The following is a 20949-nucleotide window of genomic DNA, read 5'->3' as shown; positions in this document are numbered from 1 at the left end:
TGGCCATCGGATGAAACGCCCAGTGACCCCCAGCCAGCCTGCCCCCACCTCGGCACGGCTCCTGCTGGCAGAGGACAGCTCCCGAAAGGGGGCGACGGCAGTCAGGCCCTGGAGCGCGATCGCTCCCCAGGAGGGGCCTCTGCGTCACCAGGACTCGAGGGGGAACCTACCGCAGAGGTGACACAAGAGCCCCCTCAACCCCCCTCATCTGGTCCCCCGTGTGGGCCCGGTGCTGTGTCACTGTGTCCCACAAGCGGCTGCAGAGAGGGCCAGGTGCCTGTGCGTGTGGTCAGGGTCCGGCAAGGAAGAGAGACTAGAAAGTCCTCCACATCCTCCTCCTCCTCCTCGGGGAGCGTCAACTAGGCCCCAGGTTCTCCGCGAGGCGCGGGCACGATCCCTGACCTCACAGAGCCCGCAAGCTGGGGACCCGGCCGACCCCCGTGTCACAGAACCCTCACCCTGCCTGCCCTCGGGCCCACGGCACCACACGTCGGGAGGGCTCTACATGCGGGCCTCCAGGCAGCAGGAGAGCACTGGCCGGCGGGAGCATGGGGCCCAGGAGGACGGCTGACCAGGGCGGACAGCGGGCAGAAGTGCTGGGCACAGCCCGGGACGACACGGACTCCACAGAGGATGCCAGACTCGATCGGCCTTGGTGCCACGGAACCGGCCCGTCCGAGGTGGCCACAGAGACAGAAGGGGACCGAGCAGGCAGAGCGCCTCCCAGAGGCAGGACACCAGGAGGCCGGGGCGTCCCCTCTGGAGTTCCCTGCCTTTTCCGGCTTCCAGGGGCAGCGCGTCCCTGGCCGGCGGCCCGTCCTCCACCCTCACGGCCAGCGGCACGGGGTCCGCCCACGGCTCTGCCTCCGGCCCTCCGGCCCCCCTCGTACAACGACCCTGGTGTTGGCACCGGGACCCCAGATAATCCAGTAACATCTCCCATCTCGGGGGCCTTCAGGTAACCCCGTCTGCCAAGCAAGTCCCTCTTACCACGCGGGGGAGCACACACACTGCCAGGCTCCCGCGAGCGGGCCGCGTGCGCCTTCGGGAGGCACTCCTCAGGCCGCTCAGGTGCCGTGTGAAAAGTCCGTCGTGCAAAGAAAGAAACAGTCCCCGCGTCCCTCCAACCTGGGCGCTTTCTGCTGTGGGGCACATCTCGGGAAGACCAGCACATCCGCCTACGCTCACCCAGACAGGAGCACAGCTTCTAGAACGTCGGAAACGGGACCGGGCTACCAACGGTGGTCCGCGGGCCCTGTTGTCGCCGAACCTAAGCAGACGTGGACAGCGGCCTGGGGCCACGGAGCAGAAAGAACCGCCCTTACGCTGCAGGGTTAAGATCCCCAGGGACAGCCAGCGGCGGGGGCCGTGCAGGCGACCCCCGCCGACAACCTCGGCCTGCAAGTTCACGGTGGGGCTAGCGGGCCCGGGTATGGTGGCGGCTGTCCCAAGAGGAGCTCTTGCGCACGGCTGGGGGTGGGGGGGGGGATGGGAAGTGGCACGGCCACTGTGGAATGCAGCGTGGCAGTAACTGAAAAGGTGACGCAAGGGCTGGGACCACGTGACCCAGCAACCCCACGCCCAGTGTCCACCCAAGAAAAACAAAACACACGTCGGCACAGAAACCTGTAGTGAACGTTCACGGCAGCATCGTTCGCATCACCCCCAAAGGGGAAAGAACCAAGATACCCATCGACTGATGAACGGCTACACCCGGTGTGTCCCCCACGCGTGGGAACGCGATCAGCCAGGAGCCGGAGCGAGGCGCCTCCCCCCCCCCCCCCCCCGCCGCCCCAAGGACGGACCCCGGACACGTGACGCTCAGGGAGGGAACCAGACACCCGAGAGGCCAAGCGGGGTGTGAGTCCGCGTGGGTGAGACGTCCAGAACGGGCCCATCCAGGGACAGGAAGGGGACTCGTGGGGGCCAGGGGAGGGGGAGGGACAGTGACTGCTTCACGCACGGGTTTACATCATAGGAGGGGTTTCTTTCTGGGGGGATACAACGCCCTAGAATCAGATGGTTGCCTAGCTCTGCATACATACTAAAAAATCACCGTACTGGGGCGCCTGGGTGGCTCAGGCGGTTAAGTGTCTGACTTCTGCTCAGGTCATGATCTCAGGCCTCAAGGGTTCGAGCCCCGCGTCAGGCTCTGTGCTGACGGCTCAGAGCCTGGAGCCTGCTTCGGATGCTGAGTCGCCCCTTCTCTCAGCCACTCCCCCACTTGTGCTCTCTCTCAAAAATAAGTAACGTTTAAAAATATATAATAAAATTTAAAAATTTAAATAAAAATCACCGTATCGTACACTTTAAAGGGTGACTGTTACGGTATGTGAATTCTGTCTCCCTAAGGACGAATTTTTGCAAAGCCCAAGGTAGCCTGCTGGGGACCTGCCACACCGCAGGGAACTGGTCTGCTTTCTCTCAAGGATTCTAATCTCCCTGAACGCCCCAGGCCTTTTGGAAGAAGGAACCAGGAGTCTAAATTCACGTCTCCCCCCCCCCCCCCCCCCCCGCCAGGGAACCTTTTCAGTCGTGGCGCTCAGTTTCTTCAGCTACAAAATGGGCTGATCGAGGGAGAGGGCAGGTCAGGATGACCGCAGCGAGGGACCACTAAAGGTTAATCTAACCGCACGGAACGAGGCACGCACACAGAGCATGCCACACTGATCTGGGTACAAAGAGATGGCCACGTTTTGGAGATCTGGCCGTCTTCCGACAAAGCGCAAGCTTGAAGAGTAAAAGCAATGCCTTCGGAGACACAGAGCAGATCGTTTCCGAACCCGTGCACGAAGGCCTGGCCCATCTGGCCCCGGCAAGGGACAAACTGACCCAGACCAAGGCCGACACACCTTTTCTGTACAGGATCACACGGTGAATATTCCCACCTACATTCTCGAGCTCGACTCTCCATTCTCGAGCTCGAGCTGACAGAGGCGATCTGTCCAGGCACGCCGCACTCTGTGTGCCAATAAAACTTTACTTGCAAAAACAGGCAGAGGGCCAGATCGGTCCACCGACCAGTCAGCTGACCCCACCCCCAGATGCCTGAAGTCCAACCCTTAAGCAACAAAACCTTTTCTTCACCTCTCCTACGGGGGACCTGAGTTCCACTGCCCACCTCCCTGATTTCCTAAATCACGACAGAGCAGAAAAAGCCACACTCCAGACCACGCTTGGCCCAATTAGCTACACGGCCTGGGAGCCCAACACTGAACACGAGGTAGCCATTCTCGGGGCACCAGGGAAAGCCACCGTGGGATGGCCAGGAGCACACAGGACTGTTCGCCCCACACTGGCCAACCCCCTGCCGCCGGTCACCCCTCACAGGCCACACCCGCTCTGTAGATGTGAGCCGGGAGATGATGAGGTTGTTCAATCTCTTACGAGCCCACCATTGGCCCACCATCTGAGGCCACCTCTTTAAAACCCTCTGTCCCGGGTTTATTAGAAAAGTACAGGAGGAGGCAGAATGCCCGGAGTGAACACCCGCAGCAGCTGGGCAATGCGATTCTTTTCAAGGTATTTTATCGTATTGTATTCGTAATTTTTTAATGTTTATTTATTTGTTGAGAGAGGGGGAGGAGAGAGACAGACAGACAGTGTGAGTGGGGGAGGGGCAGAGAGAGAGGGAGACACAGACTCAGAAGCAGGCTCCAGGCTCCGAGCTGTCGGCACAGAGCCCGACGTGGGGCTCGAACCCACAAACGGCGAGATCGTGACCTGTGTCGAAGTTGGACACTTAATCGACGGAGTCACCTAGGTATACAACAGCCCAAAAGATATCTTAAAGGGGCACCTGGGTAGCTCTGTCGTTAGGCATCTGACTATTGATTTCGGTTCAGCTCATGAGCTCACAGTTTGTGGGATCGAGCCCCATGTCAGGCTCTGTGCTGACAGTGAGGAGCCCGCTTGGGATTCTCTCTCTCCCTCTGTCTCTCGCACATGTGAGGTATGTGCACACTCTCTCTCAAAATAAAGAAACGTTTTTTTCTAAAAACGGCATTTTAAGGGGCACCTGGGTGGCTCAGTCAGTTAGGCACCCGACTCTCAATTTCAGCTCAGGGCGTGATCTTGCGGTTGGGGAGTTTGAGCCCCACGTCGGGCTCTGCACGGACAGCACAGATTCTCTCTCTCCTTTTCTCTCTGTCCTTCCCCCCCTCCTCTCTCCCTCTCTCTCAGAAATAAATAAACATTAAAAAAAAAGTATTTTAAAGTAATTCTCCATTTTTAGAGCCCCCCCCCCCCCACTTCTCCACTGTGACTGGTCACCATTTCCTGCAGGGCGTGGTTTGGGGTGAACGTGCCCCTGGATGAGCCAGGTCCTGATCCACACGACGCAGATGGGGCAGCTCAAGCGGGGCAACGCCCGCGTCCCCCGAAATGCGCCATGGCAAGGCGCGGCACTGTCACTCGGACGCGAAGGACGGGAGCGCAGACGTGAGCGCCGGACTAGAGGAGGAGCGGCCAGCAGGGCCACCCCGAGGGTCCTGGGCTCCTCTGTGCAAAGGCTCCCGGGCCCCGGACACCCCCGAACTCAGGGCCAAACAGCAGCCGCCTTCTCCCAGCGTGCGTGCAGGCCTGACGGGCTGCCCCGGGGGGAGCCGCGGCCTTCAGTGCCTCGCTCTCCTGTGGCCACCTGGGCCTAGGGCCCGAGCACTTACTTCAAAGTCCCGGTCGTACTGGAGAGCCAAGGCCGCGGAGGACAGGTGCCCCGTAGCTGGCAGGGGTTTCTATCAGGTCCCGGCAAGGGTGATGGTTCCTACGGTGCACAAAATAAAAGCACGATGAACGGATTGCATGCTTAAATCTCAATTCCAGACTCTACTCCTAACAGCTGCGTGTAGCCCAAGGATACTGCCTTTACCCAGACATTTCCAAATCCTTGCCAATTTGCAAGAACAGTAAAATCATAGCTGTAAGCACTTTCCCCATTGAAGTCCTGCAACAACTGCCCGTTTTAGGCTCAGCCCCTAAAAATCAGTAGCTGACGAAGCGAGGGCTCCATGAGACAATCAAATTAAACCAAAGGAGCTTCTGGAAACCTTAAGATTCAGGCAGCTCCTCAGAGGTTTATAAGAAGTTCTGCCTCCTCCAAAGCCCCCCAGTCAGAAAGGCACCCCTCCAAGGAGGAGAGTCACAGGGACAACACGTATGTCTGGCGACCAGTGATGACACCCCCGGCAGGCGGAGAGCACAGGCAGAGGACAGAGCAGGGGCTGTACGGGGCCAAGACCCTCGGAGGGCAGGGTCCGAGCCAGTGAATGCACCGCTGGGCACAGAGACACCCCAACACTATTGAGTGGACACAGGACAAGACGCCCAACCTTCGGGGTAGCCCCGGCACCTTGGATAACCCGGGCTATCAGCTCTCCCAGATGCTCCCACGTTTTCTCTTATTTTTGTCGGGTTTTTTAAATTCCTGAGCACGACCCCATTAAACAGATCACATGGTCTCTTCCCAGGTCAGACCCCTGGGTTGAAAGCGTCAAGCTGTGGGACTGCCCGACCTCGGGCTGCGCCCCTCTTCTGGGCAAGGTAAATAAACTGCCGAGGCCTCCCGGCCTGCGCCTGCGCCCCGCGCAGTTGCCTCCCCCTCCACAGCCCCGCTAGCACCTGCCGGAGGCAAGGCTCAAGTGTGAGGACCCCTCCCTGGAGGTGTGGCTGGCAGAGCGCAGCCCCCAGGATGTCCACGCCCTCAAGCCCTCATCCCTGCAACCTGGGGACTCTGCAGGTTAAGGACCTTCAGGCGGGAAGATGACCCTGGGTCACGGGCGGAGCAGGAGGGTCAGAGAAGGCGACACGACAACAGGAGCAGAGGCCGCACCGTCACCCTGGGAAGGAGGAAGGTGGTGCCCCTCGAAGCCGCACAGGCAAACAACGGACTCCCGCCGGAGCCACCGGACGGAGCCAGCCCTGCCCACGCCTCGGCGGCAGCCCCGTGACACCCATGCCCGCATCCTGCCCTCCCGATCGGGGGCATCGGTGTGCGCGGTTTTCAGTCACGAAGCGTGGTTCCCCGTTACAGCGGCACAGGGACACTCACACGGTGGCTTCTGTGTGCATTTCCCGCATTTCAGGGGCGTGGAGAGATCTCTTCACTTCCACTGACCGAGCGGACTCTAGGCCGCGAGCTGCTGGCCTCGGGCTTTTTTGCTCCTGTGTCAAGGGGATCACGTGTCTCCCTCCTCGCTCGTGACGGTCTCTGCACGGGCTGTTCCCAAGCTGGGCATGGGCCACACCCACCAGCACGTGGTCTGAAAGGCAGAGACCACCAACCGGGGCCCGTGGTTCTCAGCTGGACAGACCCAGCGCTGCCAGGCCACCAAGACCATGGGTCCTACTACCCTCCTGCTCCGGGGGACAATGGCACTGACCCCCGAGCTGGGAGGCCGGGGTCGGGCCCCAGTTCTGTGGCCACAGCCCAAAGACAGCCTCTGTCCACCCTGACCCATGTCCACAGTGACCAAGGGGCCAGGCCCACCCACCTCCACTGCTCCTTCAGGGGCCGCGTCCCCTACCACCCCCCCCCCCCCGCCCCCACACGGCTGGCCAGCAGCCACCCTGGAGGTGCTGGGATGCCAGAGCCTGGCCTCAGGGCCCTGAAGCGTGGGCTGGGCACAGTGACAGCCTCCCAAACAGGACAGCATGGGAACAGGGAAGGGAGTGAGCTTACAGTGGAGACACCGGACGGCCCACCTCAGCCGGGGGACCATGGCCAACACCGCGGTGACAGCACGCACCCCCGGGCTGGTGTCAGAGGGAGGGCGCTTCACTCAGGGGGTCCTCCTCCCTAAACCCATCGCCCCAGTCTCACTATGAGAAAAGCCGGAGACGCACCCAAGGAAGGGCCTTCTAGAAAACCCCTGCCCGGGCCTCTCGAAACTGTCACGGAGCATGGAGCTGAACAGAGTGCGGACTTTACTTACTAAGAATGTATCAACATTGGTTCATTAACTGCAACAAATGCTCCAGCCTGAGAGGAGGTCCCAGTGGGGAGACCGCGTGGGGTGAGGGGAGCACTCTCAATTTCTCTGTCCCAGCAAGATGCTTTAAAAAAATAAAGTCTAAGTAACGTTTTTAAAGAAAAACAAAACAGAAAGGCCCGGGCCAGGCAGGCTGGGTTTGATGCTTCCTGTTGCCCAGGCTGGCCCGGCCCAGCCGCTGACCTCACTGTGGGCCCCGGGAAATCTGGGGCGCTAAGAATAGAACCCGGGAGGGGAGTCCGGTTGCAACAAGGTAAGAGCCTGCAGTGGCGACCTGAGACATCAGACATCGCTGTCCCTAAAAGGCACCGTCTGACCATCCCTCCTTTAAAAAGGCACAATCTGACCACTGGAAGAGGCTGGTACTCTGACCGCGGGCACGCAGAGGCTGAAGCAGCAGGCTGGGTGGTGTTCGCTTCACCCCCCCCATCCCCCCCCCCCCCCCCGCAAAGGGCAGGCAGGCGGGGCCAGGAAGCAGCAGCAGGAAACAGGGAAAGCCAGCTGCACCTCAAGGCTGAGGCATTAGGGACTGCCACCACCTGGTGGCCTCTCTGGGGAACCCCCCGCTTGGCTGGGTAAGGAACCCCTGAGTCCCCTGGTCCTACCAGCTCTCAGCTGTCCGGGGCTGACCCTCAGGGTAGGTCTGGAGGGCTGGCCCACACCAGACCACACTGCCCATTCGTGCCCTGGAGCTGGGCCCGGGTTTTGGGAGGCAGAGCGCTGACTGGGCAGCCTCCGGGCCAGATGGGAAGGGAGCCCTCACCTACTCATTCAGCTACCTGGCCAGGAGGACCGGACGCCCAACTCTGCCTGCTCGTCCACGGCCACAAGCCCCAGGTGGCCCTCAAAAGGGGCCTGGCATCCCCTGCTCTCCACCCAAGCCTACAGGGGCTATTCGTGCCCCTCACAAGACAGGGAGACCCCCAAAGCCTCAGAAGGTCCACCGACCTGAACACACAATCGTCAGATCAGTATGAACTCCGGCTTTCTGAACAACGTACATATACAGACAGATGGACGCAGAAATAAACACAGGCGCGCACGGAGGCATGCGTGGGTTCGGATTCCCATTTCCGAGCTCTGTCGACTGACAGGAGAGGCCCCGACACCCAGCTCACCGTTCTCAAATACCATTCTCCAACGTGGAGAGGTGTCCTATTCCGGGGCTGAGGCAGGAAATGTACAAGGTGAGCCGAGAGAGCATCTCCAGCACCTCGGAGGAGCAGGAAGGAAGGCAACCCTCCCTAGAGGGCGTGGTCACGAAGGAAGGACACAGGACCCCAGTCGAGGAGCGCCCAATGGCCAGAGCCAAGGGCAACTGAGGCGACAGAATGGTGACGGTGCCGGACTACAACGCGCAGGACAGAATAAATGCTCCTCAATGTTCACTGGCGCAAAATTCAAAACATGGCGCAAATGAGGCAGAAGGGGCCGCCCTCTTCCGCAAGAGAATTCCAATTCACAGATGGGGGAGCAGCCGGAGTAATACGAAGTCACGGTAAAAACCAGCGCAGGGAGACGCCCAGCAGGTGCCGCCACGGACGGGCACAGGTGTGAGAGGACACAAGGCATCTGCACAGTCTCAAAGTCCCGAAGGGAAAAGCAGCACCCTTCCCTGCAGACTCCCGGGGGGCGGCGGCACCACCATAACCGTGGGATGGGGGCTGACGTCACCCACCGGCAAAGAGACACAGCGGCTGGCGGCACAGAGAACGCAGCCTGTCCCACACCGCGTCACCTGCATCCGAACCCCAGAGAACACCGGGCACGAGGCAAGTTGAGGGACGTCCCGCGGGATCCCCGACCAGCGTTCTCCAAAAGCATCGAGGTCACAAGAGATCGGCAAAGACGGAAACGGTCCCAGCCCCGAAGGGCCGGAGGTGTGACGGCTCAACGCGATACAGGGTCCCGGGTGGGGCTCTGGGGCAGAACGGGGACACGCGTGTGACAGCTGGCGGAATCCAAATAAAGGCCGTGGTTTGGTAAATACCCTTGCTCTGCGCTGCCTGCTTCGTGTGGGTTATTCTGCAGTTATGTTCCATGCTAGCAGCGGGGAGGTGGCTGAAAAGTACCCGAGAACTCTCGATGCTGTCTTTGTAACATTTCAATCCGTCTAAAATTGTTTCCAAATAAAAACTCAAAAAAAAAAAAAAAAAAAGCCAACCTTTACCTCTGTCCTCTGAAGCTCGCTGCACAGCAGGTTTGAGCTGGAAGAAGAGAGTGGCTGTAAAAAGATCCAGACCGATAAGCGAAGAAAAGCAAGCTGACACCACACTGCAAGCTAGTTTCAGGACCCACGGAAGACCCAGGCTGCCGAACCCAAGTTTCAGCTCCTTCCTGTCTGCAAGAGGCCAGGAAGCGACACGTCTCATCGATCTTCCCATACTGGCCAAAGACCCTCTTACTCACACAGCCTCGCACCAAACCCTCCATATCCTGAAGGACGCTGCAACCCAACCGTGGACGTCGTGATGGCTCAGTCAGGGACGTGGCGGGCGCCCCAGGCTGTGTGGATCCTGACGAGGAAGGGTCTGGTCTCGTTACGTGGAGACGTCAGAACCACATTACCTTCCTTACTGCCCACCCCCAACAGCAGACACAACTCAGGATGACAAAACTTAACAGTAAACTAGACAGTGTGGCACCAGCACGAGGACGGACACGGAGATCGACAGTCCAGAAATAAATCCACACTTGTGTCTTAATTGTCTATTTCTTGTGCGAAAGAGAGAGAGCGCTCGAGCATGAGCAGGGGAGGGGCAGAGACAGAGGGGGACAGAGGATCCAAAGCAGGCTTGATCTCATAAACCGCGAGGTCGTGACCTGAGCCGTCGAGAGGCGGACACTCAACCGACTGAGGCACCCAGCCGCCCCCGGAAATAAATCTGCACTTGTAAAGCGAGCGGATTTTCCAGGAGCTGCAAAGACCATTCGAAGGGGAAAGAACACTCTTTTCAACAACTGGACACCCGTGCGAGAAAGAACGAGGGTGAACCCCTACCTCACACCACATGCAAAACTCACCTCAAAATTGATCCTAGGTCGAAACGCAAGAGCTCAATCGATAAAACGCTGAGAAGACGACACGTGAATTAACCTCTGTGACCACGGATTAGGCAACGGTTTCCAGAGGCAACACCAACACCGCAGCCACAGAGCAAGGGAGGAAAAAGGAGGCCAAAACCCCAGAGAAAGTGGTAACAGGGCAGTCGGGGCCTGTTCCTGAAATGATGGCACTTTTCACACTCTGTCCTCCGTTTTCACCAACTTTCTCCCTGGAGAGCATGGTGGTGTCCTGGGGACAACCACAGGCTCCAAAGGCCTGGGCCAAGCTCCAGTCATGTGAGCTGGGGCAAGTTCCTAACTGGGCCTCAGTTTCCTCATCTGTAAAGTGGGGTCACCATGTTAATGCCCTACTCATGCAGTAGTGGGGGCTTAAATAAGGCAACCGACATAAGCACTTAAAGGAGTCCCCGGCACACTGTAAGCCCTCTACAAATGGCACTTGTTACGGGCTCACTCAGCCTGGGGCACCTGGGTGGCTCAGTCGTTTTTCAGCGTCAACTTCAGCTCAGGTCATAATCTCATGATTTGTGGGTTCGAGCTCCACATTGGGCTTTCTGCTGTCAGTGCTGGATCTCTGCCCCCACTTCTCTCTGCCCCTTCCCTGCTTGTGCTCTCTCTCTCAAAAATAAACATTTTTACAAAATAGTATTTATTTCCAAAAAAACAAAAAGCATCCAACTCTTGATTTCAGCTCAGGGCACGATCTCGCTGTCTGGGGTTCGAGCCCCAAGTCAGGCTCTGTGCTGACAATCAGGCTCGAGCCTGCTTGGGACTCTCTCTCTCCCTCTCTCTCTGCCCCTCTCCCATGCGCTCTCGCTCTCTCTCAAAATAAACTTTAAAAAAAGGAAAACAGAGGCTCCCTCGGGGAAAGCGGGCAGATCTGATGACACGTGGGGTGGCAAGACACCCTCACCGACCTGGGCTCCCAGTGGCCGTGCGGGGGGTCTCTGAAGGGGAACCTGGCCACACCTCTTTTTTAGAAAACGCCCACCTCCTACCAACCAGCTGCCTTTACGTTCAGGACCCACGGCCTCCCCGTTCGCCCAGACGCCTCTACAGGACCCTCCTCTGCAGGGTCTGGAGCATGAAAGGCAGCCAACACCTTGGCACCTGGGGGGGGGGGGGTTTGCTAAATACAGACTTCTGAGGAAGCGCCAGGGCCTGGGAAGTTTCTGGCCTGGTGCCCCGAGCTGTGAGATGCCTGGAGGTGATCGGCCCTGTTCTGCGGGACCCACGGCACGCACTTCACATGTTGGAAAGGAGCGAGCGTGCTCGTACGTGTCTTTCTCAACGGTGACCTCCTCCGGCGGCTAGGGGCCACAGATCAGGGAGGGAGACAAGGGTAACATCTCGAAGCACTGGGTAAGGATGGACTTTCAATCAACGGTGCTGGGTCAACTGCGCAGCCCTTTAGGAAAAGGCAGTCAGACAGTACATCCCAATGGATGAGGGGTCTGCATGAAAAGCAGGTGACCACACGAGTGCTGGAAAAAAACACGCAGAGTCCCCCGCCAACTCAGCACCGAAAAGCCTTTCCAATTAGGACTCCAAATCCAGACACGATAGAAAAAGAAAGATCCATAAACTCTACTATATCAAAAATTATTTCAAAACACACATACTGCTTCAGGGCAAATAAACAAAAACAAAAAACCCCCCATTAAAAGGTCAAAACGCGTGCTCTCTCTGTGCCCCTAACCCACTCACATTTCGTCTCTGTCTCTCTCAAAAATAAATAAACATTTAAAAAAAATTTTTTTTTTTTTTTAATTAAAAAGGGGCACCTGAGGGACTCAGTCAGTTAAGCGTCCAACTTTGGCTCAGGTCATGATCTCACGGTCTGTGAGTTCGAGCCCGTGTCGGGCTCTGTGCTGACAGCTCGGAGCCTGGAGCCTGTTTCAGATTCTGTGTCTCCCTCTCTCTCTGCCCCTCCCCTGCTCACACTCTGTCTCTCTCTCTCAAAAATAAATAAACATTAAAAAAATTTTTTTTAATAAAAAAATAAAAAGTCAAAATGCAACTGGTGAAACTCAGAACAAATATTTATAAAAATACCACAAAGGGCTCGTGGCTAACCTCCCTAATGTATGTGAGAGTTTTACAAGGAAAAGCAAGAAATCCCATTTAAAAAGGGGTGGAGGGGCGCCTGGGTGGCACAGTCGGTTAAGCGTCCGACTTCGGCTCAGGTCACGATCTCGCGGTCCGTGAGTTCAAGCCCCGCGTCGGGCTCTGGGCTGATGGCTCAGAGCCTGGAGCCTGTTTCCGATTCTGTGTCTCCCTCTCTCTCTGCCCCTCGCCCGTTCATGCTCTGTCTCTCTCTGTCCCAAAAAATAAATAAACGTTGAAAAAAAAAATTTTTTTTTTAAATAAAATAAAATAAAATAAAAAGGGGTGGAAAAGGTACACCTGGGTGGCTCAGCTGGTCGAGCATCCGACTTCGGCTCAGACATGATCTCACAGTTTACGAGTTCGAGACTCGTGTCGGGCTCTGTGCTGACAGCTCGGAGCCCGGAGCCTGCTTCGGATTCTGTGTCTCCCTCTCTCTCTGCCCCTCCCCCACTCGTGCTCTGTCTCCCTCTGTCTCAGAAATGAACAAACATTAAAAATAAATAAATAAAAATTTAAAACATTTTAAAAGGGGGTTAAAAGTATGAACAGGCAGTTCACAGAAAAGATGTAAAAATGGTCTCTGACATGTTAAATACTGTTCAGCCTCCCTCATCGTTCCCGAAATGCTAATTAAAACCACACGGCACATCCTGCTGGTAAGGCTGGGGGGACCAGACCTGTCATCCCACAGGGCCGATGGGAGTAAACCCATACTACCCTCTGGAAGCGAACTGGGCAGAAGCTGACGAAACACATCTACGCTTCACTTCTGGCTCAGCGATCTCGCTGCTAGAAATTCACCCCGAAGATGCTCTCCCACGAATACAAAAGCACCTATATGCCAGGGCTTTCGCTGCAGCGCCGTTTACAACTGTAAGACACTGGAAACAACCTAAACGCCCAGACACAGGGGAGGCTGAAATAAGTGTGCCGCGCCCCACGGTGGACACCACGCGGCTGTGCGCAGAAGAGGACGCCGCCATGGCCAGGTGAAGAGGCTTCCAGGATACGCCCTTCAGTGAAAAGCGCAGAGTTCAAGTTTACCGTGCCACACTTAACGTGAAAAAGGTGGGGATAGGAGACGACACACACGTCTGCTCTTTTGAGGGGCAGTGGAAGGATAAGCCAGAAACGACTGAGATCATTCCCTGCAAGGAGGGGTGGCATCTGTCTCCAGACGTCTTTCTGCACAGTCCTGCTAACGTCCCGCCTCCTGGATGAATGAATGAGTGAATGAATGAAATCAACAAGAGTTGGGGACGGGGAGGAATTCTCTAACAAATACTACAAATAAACACAAGCCAGATTTCAGGTAAATAATAGAACCACAGTAAAGAAAAAAGGAAGACTAACCCGGGCCACTTTTAAACACAATTTTGGGGGCGCCTGGGTGGTTCAGTCAGTTAAACGTCCAACTATTGGTTTCGGCTCAGGTCACGATCTCGCGGTTCGTGGGTTCGAGCCCCGCGTCTGGCTCTGTGCTGACAGCTCGGAGCCTGGAGCCTGCTTCAGATTCTGTGTCTCCCTCTCTCTCTGCCCCTCCCTAGCTTGCACTATGTCTGTCTGTCTGTCTCTCTCAAAAATAAACAAACATTAAAAAAAAAAATTTAAGGGGCGCCCGGGTGGCTCAGTGGGTTAAGTGTCCGACTTCAGCTCAGGTCACAATCTCGCGGTTTGTGGGTTCGTGCCCCGCGTCAGGCTCTGTGCTGACGGTGCAGAGCCTGCTTGGGATGTTCTCTCTCTCCCTCTCTCTCTCTGACCCTCCCCACTCGTGCTCTCTCTCTCCCTCTCAAAATAAACAAACATTTTCAAAAAACCACAATTTTGCAACCATATGCCTTGGAAATAAAAGATCCAACGAATTATTAACTTCTACTCCACAGGCTTCTCTTACAGCTGGTGATGAGGCCGAGTTCTTGCTGACAGAGAGGGGGTTATAACGTAGGAACGCAGAAGACAGCAAGGAGCCTGTGGGGGGGGCACTGGGCCTGGAAATCTCAACGTGAACCCCCGGGCACCGGCGTGGATATGTGCGTATGCCAGAAGTAGAAACGTGTGTGTGTGTGATATACACATACGTATCATCGGAATGCCAATACACGCACATGGGTAATCATTCCCAGCTTTGGCCAACGAGAGGGCCGAGAAGCACAGACAATGAGCACAGGAAACACCCAGATCTTGGTTTCTGAACGGCACCGTCCACAAGAAGAACAAGGCTCCGTGGAGAAGTGGTCGACCCCAGAGGAGGGGCAGGGAGAGCACAGGACGGGCCGGGGACACCCACTGTGTCCCAAAGTTAGGAAGCACGCACGGAACGGCGAGGACATGCCAAGGGACACAACGAGCCACCTCGAGCGGCTCTTCCTCTGGATAAATTTGGGACCGCTGGGGCAACCAAACACATAATGACGGCACCGGATCACAACCTACTGAATCGGGTAAGAATCCATGAGCCCACACGGATATAAACAAACAAACGGGGAAGAAGAGACAGCTTGTCCTTACGGCGGAAAACCAATCAGCGAATGCAAAAGGAACGATGGAATCAATCCTCCTTTGGCCAGAGTCAACAAGGGCCGCTAAGACCGACAGTGGACGCTGGAGGAGTGAGAGGCGTCCACGTGGTCTCAGACTATCTCCCCGCGAGAAACTTACCAAGTGCGAATTGGAAAAGTAGTAACTTTAGGACAGAGATCCCTCCTTACCCCAGAGATGGAGGTGAGTATCACCAGACATGCAACACACTGACCCCAGGGGCCTCCGGATACAACGTACAAAGAAGGACAGAAGGTCACTTGTGGGATGTTCCTGCCAAAAGTACGTAACGGGGAGGAAGCGTCAGACAAACCCACATTGAGGGACATCCCACAGGATAACCAGCCTGTCTTCTCCCAAAGGTCAAAGTCATGAACTCCAAACACACTCAGGAACGGTTCCAGGTTAAAGGAAACAAAACCAGTCTGACAACTGAACACGGTGTGGGATCCCAGACTCTCTCTTGAGAATTTCGAGAATTAATTTCCTGATTTTGACAAGTTGTCGGGAAGACAGATTGTCTTGTCTGGAAGAACTGAACACGGAAGTATTTCGAGGTAAAGGGGCATCTCTCTGAAACAGCTCAGGGAAAGTGCAGAGGGAGAGGGAGAGGGAGAGGGAGAGGGAGAGGGAGAGGGAGAGGGAGAGGGAGAGGGAGAGGGAGAGGGAGAGGGAGAGGGGGGGAGAGAAAGAGAGAGAGAGAGAGGAGGAACAGAGCAGACGAGTGAAACGTTCACACTCGGGAGAAACGCATCCCGGAATTCTTTGCGTTATTCTTGCAACTTTTCCGTAAATCTGAAAATCTGCCTCTAAAAACGTTCACGGCAAAAATTAAAGAGGAAGCACCCGGGTTGGAAAAGTAACCACAGGCGGGAGTGCTTGGGCAGGAGGCCTGGAGCTGGGAGAGCCGCGGACTCGGCTGCAGGCACCTGCTTCGCGCGTCAGGAGCAAACACGGGGTCTAGCCAGCCCACCTACGTCTCCACTCGGCTCCACGGGGTCCGGGAAGCAGCGCGGACAAAGGCCACCTGTCCGCCTGGCCCACGGCCACGGGCAAGGGGCTGGAGCCACGCAGAGAGAGGGCCGGATGCCAGCTTCCTCGGGGACCCCCGAGCAAGCTCCCTGCACAGCCAGAGAGGCCCAGCAGAGGCTCGGAACACCAGCCCTTTCTTTATTCACACGCAGAGGTCTCAGGTGTTCCGTAAGTCACCACGTAAAACCATAATCATTAACCAAACAATCTTCCTAGGTCTCCACAAACGTGCCCTGTGACTGTGCGTGGGCAGCGGGTGGGGCCGGGGCTGGGCCATGCGCAGGTACACGAGTCATGTGCCCAGAGAGGCCCTGCTCCTCCCTTCCGGCCCCGGTGAGTCTGGACAGGTTCGCTGGCCTCCCCGAGCCCCACCCTCCTTCTGGAGTCCGCTCTGGGCCGTCCCTCGGAGCCCACGGTGGGGTGAGATGACAGCAGGGGGGAAGGGCCGACGCAGAGGGCACAGTTAACCCCGGTGCCGGCACGGCTCTAAACGCCCGGCACGTCTGACCGGCCCCGACCCTGGGAAGCGGGTACTGCGACCGCAGCCCATTTCACGGAGGAGGAAACTGAGGCACGGGGAGGCGGAGTGACTTGTCTGAGGCCACGCCGCAAGCACAAGGGGGGCCGAGCCCACCAGCAGGGAGACGCGTGAAAGCCCCGGCGCTCCCCTGCCCCGTAGCCTCCAGACTGCGGGCCTTCGTGAACGTCCCAAGAGTCCAAGGAGGGAGACGCTGGCCAACGTTTTTATAATCTTAGTGAGGGGCGGGGGGAGCGGGAGACCTCTCCAAGCAGGTCACAAGACCAGGAACTTTAGAGGAAAAGACAAATCTGGCAATAAACTTGCAAAGATTCTATGTACCAACACATCAAAAATAAAGCTGAAAGATAAATGGGAAGCTGAGAAAAAAAAACAAAAAAAAATGTGTGACACAAAAGGGTGCTAACAGCCCTAATGCAGGAAAGGTTATTATAAGATGCTTTTCTCAACCGGAGGCGATCCTGCCCCCAGACGACATCTGGCGACATCTGTGGCTGCCACACTGGGGGGCTCCTGGCATCCAGCGGGTGGGGCCAGGAATGCTGCTCAGACCCCACGGTGCCCGGGACACCCCCTCCCCACCCCACCCGAGAATGGCCCGGTTCAAAGATATCAAACGGTTTGAGAACTCCCGTTGCGAGTCAAGAAAAAACACAAGCGCGCCAGTTTAACAGGTGGGCAGCGGCTACGAACCGGTAATTCAAAAAAGAGGCGACTGGGAGGTGACAGATGACAAGGACAGACGGAAGCTGGGGCTGCCGTCCGTATGACGAGAACCTCCAGCCACCGTGGGAGCACCGACCCCGACCGCCTTCCCGGGGACAAACGAGCCACCCACCTCAAGATATAAAAGGCGTCCACGCTCCAAGCGCCCGCACTCACAAGCCCACCTCGAAGAACCAGCAGCCAGGACGCTCACTGCAGTGACGCTTAAAGAGAAAAGAATCCACGGAATCCGAGGAGAAAAGCACACACGCCCCAACAAAAACGAAGGCGCGTGCGGTCAGGGGAACGGAAAGACACAGTCCACCGGACACGGCAATGACCCGGAGAGCCGGGGCCAAGATCCAGGGTGGTAGGGTCCGGGGGAATTCGCAACCCACCCAGACTTGTGCCTCCAGTGGGAATACTCGCGCTGACCTTTGTAAGACCAAAGCGTACTTGGAGCCCACGTGCAGAGCTGTGCCTGGGACCCAGAGGACCCCGCCCTCCAGCAGCTCAACTGGCTGGTCCATCCAGGGAGACAAGAACCAAGTCCTGGGAGTAAGCCTTCAGCCAAACCATTAGAGTACCCGCTCTACCTAATTCACATTTAAAGTACCGCGAGCCTGGGGCGCCCGGGTGGCTCAGTCACGGAAGTGTCCCGCTTCGGCTCAGGTCATGATCTCGCGGTTTGTGAGTTCGAGCCCCGCGTCGGGCTCTCTGCTGCCGGCACAGAGCCTGCGTCAGCTTCTCCGTCCCCTCTCTCTCTGCGCCTCCCCTGCTCGCGCACGCTCACTCTCTCTCCCAAAAATACACATTCTGTCGATTTAATTTTTGTGTAAGTTTCTTTCTTTTGAGAGAGGCAGAGAGAGAGCGAGCAGGGGACGAGCCTTGAGAAGGGGGAGAGAGAGCATCCCAGGCAGGCTCCACAGCGGCAGCGCAGAGCCTGATACGGGGCTCGAACCCGCAAACCGTAAGACCGTGTTCTGAGGCCACACCAAGAGCCGGAGGCCTAACCGACTGAGCCCCCCAGGGGCCTCAGAATGACGCGCTTTCAAAGGGTGAGCGGACGGCCCGGGAAATCTACTTCATAAAGGTGCCGCGTAAAAAACCCAGCACCCTGGAAAATGAACACATCAGAGCTCGCCCACCACTTCGGAGCCCCGCCTGAATGTATCCAGAACGCTGGGACCGCCCGCGTCACCTGCCGCAGACCGGTCTCCGGGTTCACCGCCGGGCCCGCCTTACACCCAAGACCGGCCTGCCTGCCTGCCTGCGAGTGGGCGCGACGCGCTGACCCAGATCTGGAACCCTGGGACAGCATCAGAGCCACCAACCAGTCAGCTTAGACGGGGCAACGGAGAAGAGGCCAAAACCACAGAGAGGGTGATGACGCAGCGTCGGGGCCTCCCAAGCCCGGGCCGGAGGGGGCAGGACCTCGCGGACACTTTCCCGTGCGACGGTCCCGCGAGGGCTCTGTCACGCTCGTCTCACCGAGGGCGAGGAGGAACGGACGAACGACGGACGCCACGCGGGCAGACGGACGGGCACAGGAGCGCCCCTGGGCCCCCCAGGCTCTTTCACGGACCGTGTGAGCTTAATCCTAAGGAAGCTCAGGGCGAAAGAAATCAGCATCGATTTGCTTCAAATCCTACCGGGAATTCTGATAAGATGTATCTGAGAAGAGCGACAGCCAACAGCGGAACATACTTCAAAACGTAAAGTGAGAACAACCGTTCTGGGCATTAAAACATCACACTGGAAAACATTCACTTCACGCCAAAGAAGGCAGTAAAGGAGAGGAACCAAAGACGAGACAGAAAACAAAAGGAAAGTAACAGACGGAACTCCAACCACATCAATAATGACATTAAACGTGGATGGATTAGGGGCGCCCGGCGGGCTCAGTCAGGAGGGCGTGTGGCTCTTAATCTCGGGGTTGTGAACTCAAGCCCCACGTTGGGCGGGGAGCCTACTTTAAAAACAGATAGAGGGGACGCCTGGGTGGCTCAGCCAGTCGAACGTCTGACAAGGTAGGCTCAGGTCATGTCGCGGTTCGGGAGATCGAGCCCTGCATCAGGCTCTGTGCTGAGAACAAGAAGCCTGCTGGGGATTCTCTCTCTCCCTCTCTCTCTGCCCCTCCCCTGCTCACGCTTTCTCTCTCTCTCTCTCTCTCTCTCTCTCTCTCTCTCAAAATAAATAAACTTAAAAAAAAAAGATAGTTTTAAAAAAAGACGACAGAGAGATGAATGAACGAACGAACGAACGTGGACGGATTAAACAGTTCCAATAAACAGACACCGTCCTACGGTCAGGAACGAGACAGGGATGTCCACTCTCATCACTGTGATTCAACGCAGCACTAGAGGCCCAAGCCTCAGCAATCAGACAACAAAAAGAGATAAGACACATCCAAATCAGCAAGGAAGAAGTCAAACTCGCGCTAGCTGCAGATGACACGACGCTCTATAGAAAACCTGGAAGACTCCACCAAAAAACTGCCAGAACTGATCCATGAGTTCAGCAAGGTCACAGGATGCAAAATCAACGTACAGAAATCTGTTGCATTTCTATACACCGATGATGAAGCAGCAGGAACGGGAACTGAGCAATAAATCCCATTTACGACTGTACCAAAAACCGTAAGATATGTAGGAGGAAACCCAACCGACCAACCAACCAACAGGTAAAAGACCTGTGCTCTGAAAACTATAAAACACTGAGGAAAGAAACTGAAGACGACGCAACAGAAATGGAAAGACATCCCGTGCTCATGGGTTGGAAGAATAAATACCGTTAACATGTCAATACTACCCAAAGCCATCTACGCATTCACCGCGAGCCCTACCAAAATACCACCGGCGTTCTTCACAGAGCTAGAATAAACAATCCTAGAATTTATACGGGACCACAAAAGACCCCGAATAGCCAAAGCAACCTTGACAAAGCAAAGCAAAGCAAAGCTGGAGGCATCACCTGAGTACTGGACCACTTTCTTACAGCACACACAACAATAAACTCAAAATGGGTAAAAGACCTAAGTGTGAGACAGGAAACCATAAAGATCCTAGGAGAAAACAGGCAAAAATCTCTTTGACTTTGGCCGCAGCAACTTCTTACTCAACACGTCTCCAGAGGCAAGGGAAACAAAAGCAAAAATGAACTATTTGGGGCCTCGTCGAGATAAAAAGGCATCTTCACAGCAAAGGGAACAATCAGCAAAACTAAAAGGCAACGGACAGAATGGGAGAAGGTATTTGCAAATGACGTATCAGATAAAGGGTTAGTATCCAAAATCTATAACGCATTTATTAAATCAACACCCCAACAATGAAACCAAACTAAAAAATGGGCAGAAAGCATGAACAGACACTTCTCCGAAGAAAGACATCCAGATGGCGAACAGACACCTTAAAAAAGTGCTCAACGTCACTCATCATCAGGGAAATACCAATCAAAACCACAATGAGATACCACCTCACGTCTGTCAGAATGGCTAACATCAAAAACACAAGAAGGACGCCTGGGTGGCTCAGTCGGTTAAGCGTCCAACTTCGGCTCAGGTCCTGATGTCACGGTCCGTGAGTTTGAGCCCCGCGTCGGGCTCTGTGCTGACAGCTCAGAGCCTGGACCCTGCTTCAGATTCTGTGTCTCCTTCTCTCTCTGCCCCTCCCCTGCTCATGTTCTGTCTCGCTCTCTCACTAATAAAGAACGTTTTAAAAAAAAATAAACACAAGAAACAACAGGTATTGGCGAAGATGCAGAGAAACGGGAGCCCTCGTGCACTGTTGGTGGGAACGCAAACTGGTGCAGCCACTTCAGAAAACAGTGTGGAGGTGCCTCAAAAAGTTAAAAATACAGGCTCTGGGCTGATGGCTCAGAGCCTGGAGCCTGTTTCTGATTCTGTGTCTCCCTCTCTCTCTGCCCCTCCCCCGTTCATGCTCTGTCTCTCTCTCTCTGTCCCAAAAATAAATAAAC

At 56.1% G+C, this 20949-nt stretch overlaps 1 protein-coding gene and 1 long non-coding RNA gene across 10 annotated transcripts in view; one reads left to right on the top strand and one right to left on the bottom strand.

Moving 5' to 3' along the window:
- Positions 1–20949, bottom strand: part of KDM4B (lysine demethylase 4B) — a 135715-nt gene that overhangs the window by 95797 nt on the left and 18969 nt on the right. For 3 of the 9 annotated variants that reach the window (XM_047095740.1, XM_047095741.1, XM_047095742.1), the window contains exon 1: positions 4665–4802. The gene's annotated coding sequence lies outside the window, so the exon portion shown is untranslated. Of the gene's footprint in view, positions 1–990; positions 1078–4664; positions 4881–20949 lie in introns of those variants that run through there. The other 6 variants (XM_047095737.1, XM_047095738.1, XM_047095744.1 and 3 more) reach the window with 5 other exon arrangements.
- LOC124523819 (uncharacterized) lies at positions 1536–4796 on the top strand. The gene is made up of 3 exons (XR_006965107.1): positions 1536–1874; positions 2521–3522; positions 4285–4796. It is a non-coding gene; the product is annotated as an uncharacterized LOC124523819 (long non-coding RNA).

The sequence above is a fragment of the Lynx rufus genome, unplaced genomic scaffold (genome assembly GCF_022079265.1).
Source record: "Lynx rufus isolate CCGP_SWC_20201006 ecotype Redwood Valley unplaced genomic scaffold, mLynRuf1.p SCAF_4, whole genome shotgun sequence".
NCBI lineage: Eukaryota > Metazoa > Chordata > Mammalia > Carnivora > Felidae > Lynx > Lynx rufus.
The sequence above is the reverse complement of the archived record's forward strand: the minus strand, read 5'-3'. Positions and strand labels throughout refer to the sequence as shown.